This window comes from Melanotaenia boesemani, chromosome 12 (genome assembly GCF_017639745.1).
Source record: "Melanotaenia boesemani isolate fMelBoe1 chromosome 12, fMelBoe1.pri, whole genome shotgun sequence".
NCBI lineage: Eukaryota > Metazoa > Chordata > Actinopteri > Atheriniformes > Melanotaeniidae > Melanotaenia > Melanotaenia boesemani.
The window spans coordinates 24,611,929-24,632,435 of record NC_055693.1 but is presented as its reverse complement, the minus strand read 5'-3'; the positions used below and the strand labels follow the sequence as shown (position 1 = coordinate 24,632,435).

The window sequence follows — 20,507 nt, the reverse complement described above, 5'->3', positions numbered from 1 at the left end:
AGTTTGCTAGACTGCAACCTGACATTTAGAGATTTGGGTAAGGCAAAAAAAGACTATTCTTTTTTCCTAAAGTTTGCTTTTATGGCCATCATTTTGTTTTTTTGTATGACCTTTTCAACCACACGATAAGAAACACCAATTTGATTCTCCTGTTCTTCTTCCATTAAACAAATGCATAAAAACACAGCCATACTCACTAAGTTTCAAGCTCAAAACCTAGAAAAATGCATAATATTTTTTCAATTTCCAATACAGTGGAACAAAACAAAAACAAAACTAAGATGCATAAAATGCCATACGAAAAGGGTTCCACACTAACCTTTTCCAGTAAAAACACTACTGCTATACCAAAACTGAAACAGGAGCATAACAAGAAGCATCAATTAAATCTTTTATTTTCTTGTGCTTCAAGTTGAGTTTTGTTTTTATGTTGACTGCATTACTTACATAGCTGCATGGTGGTGTGGTGGTTAGCACCACAGCCTCACAGTAAGAAGGACTGGCTTCCTCCCACCGTCCAAAGACATGCTTGTTAAGTTGATTGGTTACTGTACTTTTCACTGTAAATTCACTTCCTAGGAGTGAATCTGAGCGTGAATGGTTGTTTGTGATAGTCCTGTTTGAACCCTGCCTCTCACCTGGTAATTGCTGTGATAGCTATCCCATGACCTGAGAAAGAACCATATCTTTGGCTCTTTTGCCTGGCTCTATTTTGAATCCCAGTGTCATGAAATAGAAATGAATCCAGCTTTGATGCCCTTTAGACTAATCTGGGCAAACACCAGAAGTAGACCCTCCACCATTGCTAAGGTGGCACTCTACTTACTTAGGTGTAAGTAGAACAGATAAGAATCTGACTATTTGCTTAACCACATCTAGAAAATCTGGAAGCACTTGTGTATTTCTTGGCTGTTTTAAAAGCAGTAGAAAACTTTAATTGTGGCAAAAAGCAACTAAGCAGATTATGGACATTCATTTCATGAAGATTGCTGCTGTCTGTGGCTGTCTGTGTGACACAGAGGCAGGCTGTGGTTGACAGAGAGCAGAGGCGAAATGACATGTTGAAGCTGACAAGAAGCTGTAGGATCCATTTGGTCTTCCAGCTTCTTGTCAACTTCTTATGACCCATTAATTTCAGGCTGGTGTGTTTGAGCACAGAAACAACAAAAACCTGCAGAGAAGAGACCCTCGAGTAGCAGAGTTTAACATCTATGCTTTAGAGGGATCATGTATGAAACCCTGCAGTTCTCCATTGCAGTCTTTCAGTGAAGATTTACATCATTATCCTTAATACCAGCACTTAGTAAAAAATAGCTCCCCACTTAGTACATAGTGTGTGGCAGCTAACTGCTCATATGATGGTGAAATAACTAATCAACATCTATTTAAGTTAAACAAAAATAAAAGAGAAAGTTTATACAGTCTAAAAACTGGACAATAGTTTCAGTCATTACGATATATCTGTTGGTTTTCTTTATCATGGAAATGTTAAAAGTAACTTTTGAGTTACTTTTGCAAAAGAACTTTCTTAAAAACTCTCTCATTAATATCCTTATAAAAAATTGTGCAGCAGCTTTTTGTACCAGCTGTAGGCGTGAGATGGAAACCTGGCTAATTCCAATAAAAACAGAGTTACAATCATCCAGGTGTGAGGTAATAAAAGCATGGATAACTGTCTCTAGGTGACATCTTGACAGGAGGGGCTTGATTTTTGACAGCCCCCTTAACTGAAAGAAACAGGATTTTACCACAACATTGACTTGGGAGTTGGGAATTTAGAGCCAACCTACCCTGATCTCATTGAGACAATCAGGGCAAGGCTGAACAGAACCATTATCCTTTAAAGTGAAATAGACTTGACAGTCATCAGCGTATAGGTGAAATGGCATGCCAAACTCCTCAGTGCTGGAAGACACTATGGGCTGCAAAACGACATGATTAAAAACAGCAGAGAAATGAGCAGCAGTGAAAGAGGTGAAAACATGGCAGCACCAAGCAGTGATGTGAGGTTTAACAGAGTAAAAGGAATAAAATCAAATACAACAGGCATGTGGTCTGAAAACATTGCATCACCGATTTCCAAATTACAAATAGATAACCCATAAGCTAAAACAAGGTCCAGAGTGTGTGTCCGTGTGTGTTGGGCCTTTTACCGACTGAGTAAAGCCAATAGCATCTATTAAATCCAAAAAAGTCCTTCACCAGAGGCTTTTCAGAACACAGAAAAACAAGCCCAACAAGCGGACTTTGCAACACTGCTGCATCATCTCAGTAAGCAAGAAGAGCTCACAGCTGCTGGCCAAATAAATTTAGCTAATAGTAGAGAAACGCATTATAGGGTAACGGTAACGGTAACAGAGTTACAGAGTAATGTATTGCAGTATTAGTTACTGACAATAGTAAAGGAGTTACTAATTACTGCCTTTGATGCAAAGAAAAACATCCATTAGCAAGCACAGAAGGTCAACAAACCTCATTAATGGATGTCCATAATGAAAAAAAGACATTCATCTATGTATAAAATATGAATTAGACTCACTCAGTGATCTCTTCCGCTCCACCATCACCACCCCAAACATCCTCTAATCAAACAACTTTGTTTACCTGCTTCAGTAGTTGTACTGTTGATTAAGTGTTCTCAGTAATATTGCAAAGACATGAATTTGGATGAATGACACAAGAGTCTGTGAATGAATAAAATGGTTATTAAACATTAAAAGTGAAGTGACCCAGCAGTGGTCAGGCTCAAAAGAGGATAATGGCATACAATACAGAGCCACCCTTAATTACATTGCCATATTACATTTTGACTAAACTTTCTGTCAACTCCTAGTTGGGTCTTTAACTTCACTTGGTTAGGGTTAGAAGTCAAAACTGGACAGATTTACAAAACTGCAACGTGACTGTTAACTTCATGGATGCCATTTTTGCAGTTTAACTGCAGCTGCACTCAAAAACACTACAAGTTGCATACTACATACAGAATTATACAACAGGCTGCTTCAGCCTGGATGAGCAAATGTCCTATGAGGACATCTTTGAGAGGAGGAAAGTCTCTTTGTCTACATGATTTGTACAGAAGAACAAAAGTGCATGGCACTATATGGATTTAAACGTACTTATAAAAATCTAATCCATTATTATTATTATTAGATAGCATCGGTTAAGTTTCTAGAGTGTGATGATGATAGTCTGCAGCAGTTTTCAGTTTGGATAGGTGCTGTGATAGGTAACAATGGCAGTCCTGCTTTGTTTGTATCGGAGCCACTTCTGTTGATCTTTTTACTCTATTAAAAATGTTAAATTGGAAAAGTTCTGATAAAATTGTAACCCTAAAGTATGTGTTTAAGAAAACTCTGATTCAAAGTTAGGCAATCGTCATTTAGGAAATTACAGAACTGTATTATAACACTTCAAATCTTATTATATCAAGTGTTAATTAAATTATTGACACAAACATCTACTTAGAGGGATGCTCCTCATTTTGAAGTGGGTTTATGTGAAGTCCTAACCGTTAGCATCTTGCTTGCATCAGACAGAGGTCAGGAGGCTTTCAGTTGGGGAAGATCAAAGTCTTCCTGACGTGTGAGCTTATACAACCCACAAGAGCAGCTTTAAGCTCAAACATCTTCATCCCAATACAGCTCAAAACATCAAAACAGTCCAAACTGATGCAAAACATAAATTGCTTTACCCCGCACCACATTTGCATCCGACTGATGTTAATTTTCTTCGCAATGAGTGTTGCTCATTATCTTTGACTGGATTTTGTCTCTTGTATTCTGGTACAGGTACCAGAATAGTGTAGGATGTCTTCTTATAATGTCTTGTCATATGTCATATCACTGTTACATTGAATCGTGGATCATTTTAATATAATAATATTTAATCAGAGATGTTGATGCTTATGATTTAAATTCTCTAAAGTCAGCCCATGGTGATTATCAATAGCTCTGGTCTTAACCACTCTTCAGCATTTATGTCACATTTCAGACCAGGTAGAAACAATCATCTGACACAGTTTATTAGAGATTCTTTAGATGCCACACAGCTCTTTTCAAGAAGTCACATTTCATAGTTTTTTTCTTAATCAGCTCTTGATTCAAATTTAAATTAATAACATTTATTGTTTTATTACTCAATCAAGGTACAGTGTTGACATTATGAGCTAAAACAATGAATTTATTTTTACATACAGAATTTTCAGAGTTAGATAAAGTGGTGTCAGACTGGCTGTACTGAATACATCAATATTCCTCTCTTGCATTTACAGCAGAAGAGACATTTTTCCTATATCTTTATTTGTGTACCTCTCAGCTGCCCTGCTGCACTTTGTTCTCTCTGCCATTCACCGAACAGACTGCAGAAAAATCAGCCACCACCTTCATATCCGATGCCCCTAAATTCAAAACGTGTCATTGTTTTGATTATTACAGTGACACATGAATGTGACATCTTGTGTCTCTATGAAGTTCTGAGAGTGTGTAGTCTGTGTGGTAAACACACTCCCGTCGAATTAGACTACTAATTCTGAGAGTTAACTTTATCACTAGTGTGGAAAGCTGGAGGAGACCTTTGCAGGATATCTGTAATGCCAAAAGGACCAAAGACTTTCATGATGTGAATAAATTTTGAATCTTAGAAAAAAAGAAAAAAAGAAAAAATACAATTCTAACGTGGACTTTTCTTTCCCAACACTCCTGTGGTTAACTGTCAAAAATAGCATTACTTAGCTTTGATTTTAGATGAACATACTGAGTAAAGTTCACTGCCTCATTAATATGAACATAATTTATGCTCCCTATGTGACTCATGTGAAGAAAGACCTCCATTACATTCTTTTTTTTTTTTTTTTTTTTTTTTTTTTTTTATTAATCCAAATCATTTTTCTGAATGAGACAAGTGTTAAGCTCTTTGTTTCATCAGCATGAACCCAGCTGCTAAACAGATCTGACTGGCTAGCACTAACCCACCCATTTAACTTTAGACTGAGCAAATCCAGACCACTGTTGTAATCACTTGAGCTAGTTAAATAATATAACCCCCTTCCCCCCAAAAAGGAAGAAACAGAAAACAAAATAAACAGCATACACAAGTAAAATATGAAAGCTCTGCTTAGGTTTTTGCTGCAATTTCATTTGCAATTATCATCTTTTAACTAAAATACTGCACACTATTGTGGAGTTAACGTATGTTTCAATATGTCTGCTCACATCTGCTGCATTTTAATGTCTGCATGTTTGTAATCGGACAAGGGAACAGTCTAACATATAATGATGTTGCCCATCAAGGATCAGTATGAACTAGCTATTAACATGTAACTACCAGCACTTCTCCTTTGCATCACTCAGACCACAATACTGTCAAATAAATGCTCCTGTCTGTAACTCACTAAACTCTTGCATTAAAGAGGTGGACAACTGCAAAATATATTTTATTATTTTTGTGCAAAACCAACTCTAGTGCAAAGCACTATAGTGCTGGAATAAATACTGTACTTCATGTACATATCAGAGTTAAAGACACACAATGCTGACTACGAGCAAACATTTTTTCACTTCAAACTGAGTTTCTGAATATTTTTACTGGACAAGACAGTATGTAACTACAGTATACCATAACAACACCAGTGGATGTGTAAACAAGGCCTGAAACAGAATATTTAACACTTAAACTTTATGTAAACAGCCTGATGAAATGTGATAATCACATTAACTTGTTCAAATTGGGTAAGTTTCTCTTCTTTTACTGCATAAGTAAATATATTTTGTCTTAATTTTAGTTATTGTAATCTAGTGTAAGCTTGTCTATATCCTTATTGTGAACCTCTTCATTAACTGTAACCAAACGCATGTATATGGTGTGTGTCAGTATACATTTATGTAAGACCTGCTGCAGCATACCAGTTAAGACAGCCTGACCTTTAGACAAAGAAATCAGTCATCAAGTTAACGCAAAACTCAGCTGATTGCAGAGTAAGCGATCTTCCTGTGTTGAAAATGGATTTTTAATTTAACAATATATAGAACCAGTCAAAAGTTTGGACACATTGAAAATGAATGGGTAGATGTGTCTTTCCAAGGATAAATCAATCTTTCATGACTCAACAGTTTGATTTGAAAAGCATTTAAACTTTATTTTAGAGCATGTATAACAACAAACACAAGTCACAGTTGAAAACTTGGATCACATGCAGGGTCTAAAGGTCGACAGTCAGATTTTCCTTTTCAACCATTTTGTCTCTTGTCTTATTCTAAACAAGCTAACAATCTAATAAAACATCTTGGAAACCCCCTTGTATTTGTCATTTATTCAATATAAATTTTTCAAATCTAAATGTTTCTTTACTTTCTTTTTCTTTGTTTTGTTTAATTGTCCTTAAAACTATTTCTCAATAAGATCAAGTTGAGCAAAAAAAAAAATGTTTGAATGTCTATAACATCTTAAAACTGATCCCACTTTTGACTTGTTTGACAGAAACAGTGTGGATATAAAAAGATGCGTATATGAGATGCTGTAGAAACCCTATACATAATAGGACGCTGTTAGTGTTTTGTGTAAGTGCATGAATGGGAAACACATTGTAAACTCTGTGTAGAACCTTAACAATGTTCAAAAGGTGCTATTGAAGTGCAAACCACTTTACAATTGAAATAGGTACATTTCCCTTAAAAATAATAAATCCATTTACTGCTCACTGCACAGAATCCTTCAACAAAAAGGAAACTAATGTATTATGAAGGACTGGATTATAGCAGCTCTACAGTATACATCATGAGCTCCAATGGGAAAAATATGAAACACATTTGAATAAATTTTATTGACTGTGGACAATAATTTCCTTTTTTGTTGGATTGGTTTTTTATAATAAATAACTATTTTCATTATGGCATAAACAAAGGAAATCTTCCTCTCAATAAATTTAAATGGGAGGGATGGATGTTGAGGAAAGTAAAGGGGACCATTTTTGCTGAATAGACTCTAAAATTTGACTTTTGTTTCATTGCAAACTATACTTTCATCCATCTGACCTGTATTTACTGAAGAGAACAAATAGAAGAGGCAAAGCAGAAAAGAAATGTTGGAGAAAACTGCAAATAATGTCAACAATGTTGTTCCAAATTGATAATAATAATGATAATTAAAAAAAAAAACACAGCCAAGACTTTGGCTTTAATTGGATCAAATCAAATTCCCCTGTAATCATTCATGTGTATTTATGCACACTTTCATATCAGAGAAATACACACATTACCAAGGAAGGACATTGTTTAACACATACAGGTGTTGCCATCAGACCCCTGTAAGTTCTGCTTCTAACCTGGCTCTCGCACACAGTTGCTGGGATACAAGAGCACCACCCCCTACATATATAGACACGTGAGCCAAGAAGAGGATGAGAAACACATTTGCTGTAGTGAAACTAAGAGATCCTCATGCATATTTGAAGACCAAAGCCATACAGCTATTTTTCTCCCTCTTTCAGTCTATCCAACTCTCAATTATAACATAGGTTCCTCCCTGTTATGTCCTGTGGCAGGTATCCAGTCACATTAACACAAAATGAAGTCAGCAGCACAGTAACAGTTGACCTGCTGCAGAAGACTTGCACCAAACCTGCCAGACGCTGCATTATATCAACACTGCTTTCCATCTACCTTCTCCCCTTTTCACTCTCTGTTGTCCACACATATTCAAGCTTTTGGCACGCAAGTCTCATATTTACACGCATATGCCTTTGCCTCCCTTTAGACTGATACAACCTCATGCCACCCACCAGCCTCTCTCTCCATTTACACAGCACTCAGCTGCAGAGCTGGTCTAGACCCCTGGTTCTATAAATAGCTGGCAGCACCCATGTCTAACGCTGCCAACTGACTGTGCAGTGAGCGAGGCTAAACCTACAAATGCAACCAACATAATGGCAAAAGGTTTCTTTATCTATACTGTATGATGGTACAATAATTACCTGAAATACTTATAGCATATAAATCTAGTATACATATGTACATTGCATTAATTTACAGTACTTCCTAGTATGTACAAATTTTATCACACTGTGCATAAAAATGTCACAAAACCCAGATTTGCTAAACTACCTACAAATCTCGCTTTATCCTTTCTCAGTAGCAAAGATTTATGTAGACTTCACTGACCCTGGTCATCTGATAGGAGTGTTATCGACCCATTTAATGGGCATTATCACTCCCATAAAAATGGCCTGTATGTGCCTTTTTTTACCTTCAAGAAGGATAATTAGGCAGTGTTCACCTTTAAGTACAATGTGCATTTGTAGTCGGCTGCATCACTTGAAGAAAGGTAAGGGTTTTACTATAGGCCCATGCATCTTCTCACTTCCACTGAATTTCTGATTGCTACTCCTCAAATCAGCAGATCTTCTGATAATTCCACTGAGTTCGTGCCCTTCTTCTTTAAATTAATGTGTTCAACATTTTCAAAGAGAAATCTGACACTTTAGCTTTTTGCTTTTGCTTTTTAAAGCCCAGTTTTAATCTTCTTTCATTCTTTAATCGTTATTTGATGGCTTTTTGTTGTGGTTATAATAAGGCAAAAGAAAATACATGACCTACAGTTTATGTTTTTTACCATCTTCTCCCACTTTCAGTGACAGCATATATACATCCTTCATGAAGGTCCCATGCTATACTATTTTTCATCAATTTCATATGGGTTTCAGTACTCTGGGATTTTAGAGGGCAGGCTCAGCTAGTTGTGGGGGAGCGGGTCAATGACAATATCCACTAGCATGGAGTGGTTATTTGCCTTTGTGAGGTCACAAAGTGGAAGATCTCAGACTCACCCATTTGAGCACACATTTGCTAAAAAAGTGGCGCAACCAAGTGAGAGAGGTGATGAAATTACCTATCATAGACAAGCTATGAAGACACATATGACTTATAGAAAGTGAATTTTGCATAATATGGGACCTTTAAGAAATGCATTTTGTTCTGCAGGACCAGTATGATCCCAATTCTGAAAGTGTTTAACTTTATTCCTTCTACTGTCCAAAGAAGGTTAATGTTTAAATTGTGATTCTAAATTCACCTGTGGAGTGAGTGATAGTTTGAGCGGTTGTTGATCTGTTTGAACTGCCCAAGATGTACCTCGGCTTTCACCAGATGGAAGTGAAGGTAGGCTACCACTACAACCTTGAATAAGATAAAGGGAGTTCCAAAAATCAAATTAATATTTGGCTGGTGAAGGCAGCAGAACTAAAGGGCTCATGCTTTGGTTTTAGATTCAACATTTCACCAAGTGGATATAATACCTGGAAAATTAACTGTTTAGCCCTGGATGAACGTACTTTATGCAAGTTGCATCTGTTATTGAATAAAATGTGTTTTAAAAAATTGCTATGAACAATTATCACAATCAATAAAATGCATACAACCCTTCACGACAACTACAGCATATGGTACTCTCAGCCTTATTGTTCTGCAGTGAGATGCACACATTTATGGCAAAATGTTTCACTTTACCCTCCCTGCAATGCTGCACCTCATGATGTTGCATGTTAAGTTCACTGACAACCTTAGATACAGATACAAACAAGTAATGCAGTGAGATGAGAAGCAGACACGATGGCCCACCCTTAAATGTGCTTGGATAAATTTATCTACACAGCTATGTCACAATGGAAGCATTGCACACAGACTGAGATAAAAATGGGGAATGACTCGAGAGGCGACTTGTGATGTAGTGTATGAACCAAGGGCATTGACAAGTGCTGAATAACACATAGTGAGTGTTGAACTGGCTGCAGAGGAGAGCAAAAGAACAAAGAAATGGTTGAATCTTGGTGTGTGTGTATGTGTTTGTGTGGACAAGGGGTCACATCAATATTTGCACTTGTTTTTTTCCTAACAACTGAAACTTTCACCATGTACACCACAAAAAATGTGCTAAATGTGCATTAGATTTGCATTTGCATACATTTAGCAGCAACAAGGCATTGGTTGTTTTGGCTATTGAGATTCTAACTATAGGTGTTAATTATATCATAATTCTAAACTACAACAAATACACAGTTTTTGCCAGTAAATTTTTGTTTAGTTCATTAAAATGTTCTCTGGTAGATTGTTTATCCTTCTGAAATTGGTTGTTGACCTGCTTGGGCTGTTAATTTGCCCTGCCTTCACAGCTAAAACTAAATTTAGTGAAGCACCGTACATTTTCAGTGCCTTCTTTGCACAACTTAACTGGTATTGTTGACCTCAAACTACTGTCAGAGCCAATTTGCCTTGCAGTGGGTACCTCAAATTCAAAGATATCGTTTAACATTTCAGTGGTGAAAAGTTGAAAGACACCTATTCTTCCATCAGGGTAGAGATTTGCTCTATTTCCTCTGCATGGAGCAGAAAAGTGGACCATCAGATACTTTATGAATGATTTTCTGAACTAATATAATTGCAGAGCAGACATGGCTAAATGAAAGTCAAACTTGCAAATGGCCATGTTACACATTAAAAGGAGCTTTATTTACTGTAAATTTGCAGGAATATCCATTAGATTTGAAAAACGTGCACTGCTAATGCACATGGTTGGTGCGTTGCTAGTGCACTGTTAGAGAGCTGGTTGATTTTTTTATTACTGTGTCGATGCACAAAAACATTTGAAAAGAACAGTTTGTTTATTTATTTTTTTTTCCTTTTTCACTTAGTAGAAATTGCTTTTTGACAGAAAAATAAATAAATAAAAAAAAGCAAAATTAAAGCCTAAAAACTAAATTCACTGTTTTGTAATCTGTAGGAATCTGAGCAGAGGTGGTGCATGTTCAGTCAGTCATCCAGTCACACATGGAACTATGTTCTTTATTTTCTTTGGTAGCATAGTTTTTCTTTGGAGGGTCCATTTTCTTTAATTATCTGTCCCCCTGACTTTCTATGTTTTTGCTAAACTGAATCAAAGCTAACATTGCAAAAACACTGGTAGGCTCAGGTAACAGACGTGCACCTAATAAAATGATGTTTTCATCTCAGCATGTGGTCCAGAGTTGACATACATTCACAATCTTTAAAGTTTATGAAATATTTAGTCTTTTTTTAATTCTGTGTTTCCAATTTCTGTTATTACTGTACTACAGGATAATTCTTATGGCAATGCTCTGCTGCTGCTTTCACTCTTTAATATATTGCTTCTAATAGGTAAAGGGCAAGTCACTGACAAACTAATCCAATCTCCTTAAAATAGATGTTTTCAAACTGACAGATTAGTTAATACACTTCATATAAATATTTACTTTAGTATTTATTATATTATTTAAATGGTTTTATTTCCCAGATTGAATTTTCTAAAGGGAATAAACATATTTTGAAATGTATATAAAGTGCTTGTCTTTGGTAAACCTTTCAAATGTCTGTGTTGCACTTTTTATTAAAACCTACGAGCTGCTGTCAGACCATTGCTACTATACAACATCCATAATTTTATCTTAACTTGTTCTTAATCATGATCAAATTTAGGCAAAGTCAAAATTTTGTATTTGTATTTGCTGTAATTAAGTGATGTGACAGTGTCAGTTGTTCTCATCTCTGTTTAAAAGGCAACAATAACTTTTTTTAATTAAAAAAAATAAATCGTTAGAGCACGAGTGCAGAAAAATATGTGTTACCTTTCAATTTTTAATATATATAAATGCATGGTTATTGTTAATTTAAAAGAAAAAGAAAAACATCAAAACCAAACATTAAAAGCAATGGCAATACACTTTTTGTACTTTGTCTTTTTCTTTTTTTCTTTTTTTTTTGCAGATTTTGGCACTTTGGCGTCCCCTAACGAAGGTTAATTCTGCATCCATCTTGCATCCTGTCTCCTCTCTGAACTCTCTCCAACCAGTGAAAGTCAGTCCAACATTGCCTTTTGTCTTGTTTCTTTCACTATCTTTTTGTCTAGAGCACAAATCTATGAAGTGTATTTTTTCAGGATGCTGTAGGGTGACAATGGCTCCAGGAATTTGCATTATGAACGTCAGTGTGCCATTAAAGTCAGAACCCCGGTTTTTAGGTCAAAAACTCATGTAGTCTTTATTTAAATAATGAATTACAAGAACATTACTTTAGCATCTCATAACTTTTTGTGGTTTTTGCATTTTTGTAATTTGTTGTGTCTTTGTTTAATTGACAAAGAAATCAGCTTCAGGCTGTTATTCTGTGATGGACTACAGACTTCTTTCTTTTTCCAAGGGCAAATTTCTGTTATTGGACTGCTAGAGTGGAAATCTTACAAATTCTTTGCAGAGGCATTTAAGTAGATTTTCCTTTAATCTCTAACAAGTTCTATGATTTGAAAAAGTAAATAACTTTAAAGTGTAATTGAAGCCAAGAGTGGAAGAATAGGTGTTGCTGAAATACCTTATGTTCTTGTGGAAGACTAGCTGAATGCATTACACATGACTCCTATTTCGAAATCAAATGTGAGCATGTGAGTGTTGCCATGACAATACTGTATGCAAATCCACAAGGGTAAATTAACCTTGAATTACAAAACTGGCCTCTGTCTGTTGAAACAACATGCACATCGGTCTTTAAAATCAAATCAGTGAAGTCAGGGCATTGAAGGGGCTTTCATTAGCATGAAGGACAAATGCAAAAATCGTCATCATATTCTTGTCATAAAGTTAACTTTGAAAGAACCCCACTGGAAAAATTGGATTTTAATTTCAGCAATTAATAGCAGGTAAATGTGATGCTTAAACAGAGATATATATGAAAAAGAGAAAGAAAAGAGAAATAAAATGCGGAACTAAAGTTGTGTTTGTGTGTGCTAGCAATGTCTTCTTACATTACTGTATGAACTCATTATACACACAGTTTGCCTTTGTATGTGTCATGTGTTGCCTTTGTGCATACAAATTGTTCATCTGCATCACCCAGGTTTCTCAACACCTATCCCCCTGGGTTACATGTGAGGATGAGAGACCTCATTGAAGACAGAAGCAGAGTTGTCTATTCCCGTCTCAACCAGCCATTCCAACTGACGTGACTTTACAGAGTTAGAGAGCCCATCAAACAAACATGAGATACACGTGGCTTTCCCCCACCAGCGTTTGAAGGGAGATATTTTGAGGTTGCTCTAAAATTCCTTTGATCTAGTCAGGAGCTGCCCAAAATAAAGAAGAGGCATAACAAAACGTGGATAGGAGAGGAGACGTGTGGGAGGAGGAGTGGAAGAGGAGATAAGGGATGTCTGGGTGTGGGAAACAAGAGTTGAAAAATGCAAAACCCAGCTTGATGCCAATCATTTTATATAATTGGATTGCGTTGTTTGCAAATAAATATTGGTGATATATATTTTGGATTAATAAAGATAGATACTGGTTGGTTCATGGCTTGTTTCTTCTCTGTGTTTTTGGGTAAATAAACTGAAAACAAACAAAAAAGCTTTCAGGATGTTTTTTTTTTTTACTTTTGCAAGAGGAAGTACAAGCAACTTTGAAACTCACCTTGAAACAAAGAGAAACATGCACATTTTTTCATCAGTGTGTGATTTTAAGATCACTGGAAAAACTCTTGCTAAAAACCTTTCTAAATATTCATTGTATGCTGTAGCGGCCAGGCCTGATTAGCTTTGATATTAAACACTGTCCTTGGTTTCACTCTGTATTTTGCTATGAATAAAGCAATTCAGGACTTACACAGTGTGATGCCAGTTCATCCTGAAAGTGAAATGATGAAGGGACTTTCATTCATCTCTGAGACTGAGGCTGATCTAATCAGCACCTCTTCTGTACTGCATGGTACACACTCGCACACACAGCAGCCCACAAATGTGAGAGGGTGAGAATGCAGTGTGTGAGAAGTCTGAAAGCAAATGAACGGGCCTGGGAAAGATTCCCTCTCTGCTGACTGTAGTGAGCTCATTTGTATTAGAGCTGCAGATCACACTGTGTGCAACCAGATGGAACAGAGAATCACTTGTGTTGTATTTGTATGTTTGGCTGTCTCTGTGTAGACCATTACATTTCTGTTGTTTTTATTCATTTTTTATATTTTGTACTACAGCACTCTAGCACTGGGTCATTGTCATGTAAATGTGTTTTTCTGGTCAAGCCTACCACTCCTTGGTTTATTTCTCAGATCTTTGGACCAGTTGTATTTTCTGTTGGACAGTATGGCATCCGAGTATAAGTATTCTATAAGGCAAACAGAGGTTTTTACCATATAAGGCTCTTTGTGTCTTAGGTGCCTTAAACATATGTGTCTCCACCGGATTGGCTTATTTAGGACTTAGGAAATGTCTTTGTTTGAAAGGTATATAAGGATGCTACACACATGCGGTTTTAAGTTTTCGTATTGAATATGAGACCTCCATATTTTCTGCAGAAATCTGTTTTTGGTGCCTGACTTTTTGTAATAAATCTTTTTATTATACATGGAGCTGGTATCCGAAGACATTTTTTTCCTGAAAGCCATTTTTTCCACATCACCTGACCCAAGATACAACTGTGTGTGCCTTATAGAATACTTATACTCAAATACCATAACAGTCTTCTTGTTCTTCTCTTTTCTGGCCTGGGACAGTGATAGACATGAAGCCATATAAAACAGAATACAGCCTTTAAGGTGCTTAATGGGTTTCTTTATCATGCAGTTAGGCAGGTAGCAGATGAAGCCTACCTACTCATTAAACTTGAAATAACTCTTATAAAGGGTTTTAAACAACCTAGTGTGAGCAGCAACTACTAGGACCAAAGCAAATACACTTAAAACTTAAGGAGCAGCCTTTCAGAAAGCTCAGATGCTTCTATATCAGATTCAAACAGCAAGTTTGGACTTGATCTCATGATAGATTGTAAAATACATTCATCGTTCCACAGAAAAAAAAAAATAATTGTTATTTCTTCTCTTGCAATACTGATGACGTTTCCATGCATTGATGTTTGTCATGTGATGATGGTGTCGACATCTGACACTCTTGAGTAGGACAGAAAAGATTTCATATTAAGAACAAGGTTGGACAAGTCTCTCCCTTCAGCTCTGTTCAGTAACCCTTTCCTCTGTTTGCTTTTATGTAATTAGTTACTTTTCTACTTTACTTCCAGCAGCTGATGGTTATGTTCAAGAGTAAAAAAAAATAAAAGAGTTTTCATTGATAGTCATTTGACTTTTAATATATAAATATTGTCCATACCAAAGAACTGCTCACTGTGCAAGGTGACATCTAAACGATGTCTTTACCAAGTCATATTGCACGTCTAATTTTTAGTCCCCACAAGGTGCAAATTGTGACACCAGACGACGTCTTTTTTCTGACATCTAAATAACGTCAAGTATTGACATCCATGGGACGTCTGTATTGGGGCTAATTGTAGTCAAAATGTGATCGTTGTGGACGTCTTTTCTACATCGTATTTTAACTTATTTTATTTTTAAAATGTTATTTACTTTATTTACAAAAAAAATGCCTCCATTTTTTATGCATCATTTATGAGAGAAGATACCGAGCTTTTTTTGTTTTTTGGCCCCTTAATGTTAAGGTCACATCACTTCAGATGAGCGTGTGGGCCTGAGAGCTATGAATATATAATATACTTTATGCAATTGCAAAGCATTGTGGGGGGTACATTATGTCATGCTTTCATGCATCCAGGGTCAGTATGTGGATGCACTTGCTTTAACCTTACAGCCACATCAGCATGGATTTCAGCGTGTCAGTCATGACATCAGAAACAAAGGATAATGCTATGGATGCTAAAGTGTCAGTCTGTCCCCTCCTGATAGCTACATGGAATCCACATTCATGCGTTTTTGTTTTCAGTACAAAAGGCTGTTACTTTTTTGAGAATAGAATAGAATAGAATAGTCCATTTATTGTCATTCAGAACATACATGTGCATGTTGAGAAAGAAATTTTAGCATTCATTCACCTCAGATTGGAGCAACATAAAATATAACAAAATACTAAATAGAAAAAAAAAATATGTAGAGTGTAAAAATACAAAACTGAAGGATTTTTATGTGTGCATAGATATGAAGTAAATAACAGTATTGCACAGTAAAGTGGCAGCAACATTGAAACTATACTTCAGTGGGGTATATGATGTCTAGGGGTGAGCAGAAAAATGAGTTACCTACAGTTTAACAGTATGATGGCTTGGGGGATGAAACTCTTGCAAAACATGGCTGTGCTCATTTTGATCCTGCAGAATCTCTTCCCACAGGGCAGCAGGGTTAACAGAGTGGGAGGGTGTGGGGACTCTGGTGATGCTGATGGCCCTGCTGAGACAATGTCCTGGATGGACATTGCACACAAGCACACGAGATCACTGGGACTGCTGGGAGTCCCGATGATCTTCTCTGCAGTCCCCACCACCCTTTGCAGTGACTCTTTATTTGAGGCCCTGGAGCTGCCAAACCAGATGGAGATACAGCTGGTCCACATGCTCTCCATGGTGCCTCAGTGGAATGTAGTGAAGATGGGAGGGGACATCCGCCGCAGGATGTGGAAATGCTGCTGAGCACATTTGACCAGAAATAAGGTCTGTTGCAACCTGACGAGACTGTCTGTTATGTGCACCCCCAGGAATTTGGTGTTACCGACCACCTCCACAGCTTTACCATTTATGAAAAGTGGTGAGTGGCTGGGCTGAATCCTCCTGAAGTCGATGATCATTTCCTTTGTCTTCTCGACATTCAGGACCAAGTTATTTTCACAGCACCAGTCCACAATCACTTCACCTCCTCTCTGTAGGTCAGGTCATTGTTATCCTAAATGAAACTTGTGACTGCCGTATCATCCACGTACATCCAGGTCACTTGTCAGAAAAATGAAGAGCAGATTCAGAATACATCCTTGTGGGAATCCAATGGAGAGAGAAATGAAGCTGTAGGTGGTATATTTTTTTGCATTTTCCCTAAGAATATAATTTGGTTAACAGTCTATATTACAGTTATGTTTCTGCAAGCTCCATTGTTTGCTTGAACCCTGTCATGCATGGTGGTTCATGTGTAATGTATGCTGAGTGAATCTTTCGTGAGCTGAAAATGTCATGATTTTAATAATTATATTTATAATAACTTATTTCTGCTTTGACTCTTCCAGAAACTCCTCAAGAAATATCAAGTAAACTTTAGTAAGGTTTACTTTAAGGTTTATATAACAAATTGTTTTGGTAAAAAAAGAGTATAGTTATAATTTAAAAGCCAATTATTTGCTGTATTTTTTTTATTTATTTTATTTTATTTCATTATTTATTTATTTTTTTACGATCCACACCCATGCATACATTTAAAAACAGCCTTTAAATATGTGTCCACTGTAGTGGACACTATGCACCAAAGGGTTAACTTAAGAATAAGTACTCATATTAGTTGAGACTGCAGAGGCTATTACAAGTAAGAACAGCCACGTTATTGTTAAAACACACAAAGACAAAAAAATACTGTTTGGAGACTAATGAAGAGGGGGGAACATGGAGGAATCAAGGCAATGATGCAGGTTCAGAGAATTGTGTGTAACTTTTGTCTTTCCAAAAATCATTTAGAAATAGTAACATTTATTCTGAAGTACTGCTACTTAATTGGTCTTGTCCAAACAAGTATTTTTACCTCGTTAAACAAGCATAACTTGCACTGTCAGTCAGTGAGATAAATCCAGAAAGCGCTATTGATGGAGGTTCTGTAACTGCTTTATCAATACTGAGGACTTAGTGGCCAAAATGTTCAAATAAAATGCAGCAGGGAGCAAGAAAACTGGATTTAGCCCCAAATGCACATATTTAAAAGTATTTGTGCAATAGGCTGCATGCACATTGTCTGGCATGCATGCACATCATGAACATGTATGTGATTATATCAAATTCTAGCAACATTTGACCTTGTGTTGACACTGTTTTTGACAGGGTTGTTATCTCCAGATGTCACTCATTTGTTCACACTATTCCTTCAAGAGCTGAGCAATCCAGGACTGATGTAAACATATTGGGAAAGAAGCTGATGTTAGGATAAAGATTTGTATTACCACAGTTCAAATTTTAATGTTTTCCATAATGTAATGTTATCGTATCAGTCCTACAATGAAATATTGTGTTTGAACCAACTAAACAATCCACGGAAAGGGCAATGAAAACAATAAAAACTACTGACATTTCCTATTTCTTCTTTACATTTACTGTGTAATGTAAACACAGTTAAATGATGGGGAAACAGTCGCACACAGTAGGAGAGTATTTCCTAATAGTTTTTTAAATTCTTTTTCATTACAGCTCTCATATTTTTAAGCAGTAAATTGAGCCCTCTATAAACTGTCAGTACAGACATATTATGGGTTGTCAATGGCTTTAAGTTGACTTCTACTATTTCTTTTTTCTTCATACTTGAGCATTGATGTAGCCATTGAAATAAAGTTATTGTGACTCAGCAAAAAAACAAAAAAATGCATGAAAGATGAGGACATCGAGGACAAGGTGGAGCCCTGACTGTTGTCAAAGATTAATTTTCACAGGTCACATGATCAGTAGCTGCTTCTCATTATATAAAAAGTACAACTTGGGTTTATAAGAGGAGATGAACTACAACTCAGGCATTGCAGTAGATTGTTCTCAATGTCTGAAAACACGATGGAAAACTAAGTGAAACAAAGGTCTGTTTGAAAAGCTCACTTGCTTATATTTGCACAGCATGAGGTGAGGCAGGCAGTCTGCTATCACTGAAGGGACAAAGCGTTTTGAAAGCCCACACAAAATCAAGAGGCATCTCTTTCTCATTTGCAGTCTCAAACACACAAACACAGACAAAGTGTAGAATATGACACTACTTCATGTTTTCACACAGCACCTCACAGATGTTTCGCACATATTTCATACTGCAGCTAATTGTCCATGTTATGTGTTTCAAAGGATTCCAATGGCTTCTGGAAAATACTGAAAAGCAAATAGCACTTCAAAAAGCAGATGACGCATCAAAGTGTTACATTAAATAAACTGTTAGAATGCTGATTACTGAAGCACAAATCCTGTGTTTCACTTGAATACGCTTTACAGAACATCTCCCCCATTTATTTCTTTTGCCTCATACTCTCTTCTCAGCCTGACATCAACTCCTCCTTAATTGATCCCACAATGTGGTTTCTGACAGGCAGCCGACACATGGTAATGTGAGACTAGCTGGAAGCCAACCCACTGAGTCATCAGACCCGCGGAGAGCTTGTGGGGTCGCTAGTGAGGGAGTGAGGTGATGTCATCCTTACAAACCAACCTATCGTGCTATCAGAGGAAAGAGATGAAGGGAAGTACTGGCTTAAGCTCCCAACCTTTGAACTTTGAATATAATTTTAGTAAATACAGGTGTACAAAAACTTCCTTCTACCGCAAAACGTGTATTGAACTATTAAGCTTGAACTTTTTAAGCTTGAAAGATGCCTTGGAAATGCAGAACAAACAAACAAAACTATTTTATTAAATTAATTAAATCTTTACATCCTAACAGAGACAAAGGGGATGTTTTTTATTAAGACTATCACATCTGAATTGCAATTGTGCTGGTGTTATGGGTAATCGTCCAACTCCTTTTGAGATTAATCATTTATTACAGGAGATTAAAAATGTGCATGAGGTCAAGATGTCCTGGCAGTGCAGCTTTTAACAAGCTCCAGATTCAAAAATATAAATTATATTTAAATCTTAGGTCAGCAATGAATATTGTAATACTGATCTGGGGTCAAAAAATATCTGCAATTAAAATATACTGAAAATATAGTTTAAATCAAAGCAAAGATGATGGTCTTTCCAAGAAGCAAAGGTGAAAAATAGTCATGTAGCATTACATTAAACTAATATACCTTACAGCTTTTCTTATAATAAGTTATGTTTGGTTTCTTACATTGCTGACATATTTGCAATTTCTTCATTTAACAGAAATGGTTCAATAGGCTGATGAAGAACCATATACAGACACAACAGCCTGGCACCTCCTCCTCAGGCTGGTCACAAGCTTGATCATGCATTGCTGTGGGATGACGTCCTATTTTTCAGCCAGTATTTGTTGCAGGTCAGCCAAACTGGCTGGTTGGTCAGTGCCCAAGTTGATCCCACAAGTGTTTAATGGGGTTGAGATCAAGACTGTGGACAGCTCATTCCATCCTCTTCACTCCCAAATTCTGGAGAGAGTCTCTGATAAATTCCTGTGGGGGTGAGTGTCGTCATCTTGAAGGACAGTGTTCAGTACTAGACAGTGGAGATTTGGGATTTGTCACTGGTTGCAAAATTTCATCTCAGTATCTCTCTACAATGAAATTGCCTCTAATGATCATTAGCCTTGTTTTTTCAGTGAGAAAGATGCCGCCCCACACCATCATACTACCTCCACCAAAAACTGTTACCCTATAGGTGCAGCAATTAGCAGAATACTCTTTATGTCTCCCACAAAGTTTGACCCAATGATCCCAAGTGGTTGCTGTAGCAGGGTCCATGCACACAGGCGCTGACAAAAGGGCACCTGACTGTCAGTGCCTGGGATACCGGAAGCTCAGAGCAAGAGTCAGTAACAGAA

General features: G+C 36.8%; 1 protein-coding gene across 14 annotated transcripts in view; it reads right to left on the bottom strand.

The window, feature by feature from the left end:
- The window catches only part of stxbp5l (syntaxin binding protein 5L), a 165,177-nt gene that overhangs the window by 139,035 nt on the left and 5,635 nt on the right, over nucleotides 1-20,507 (bottom strand). The window lies entirely within an intron of this gene.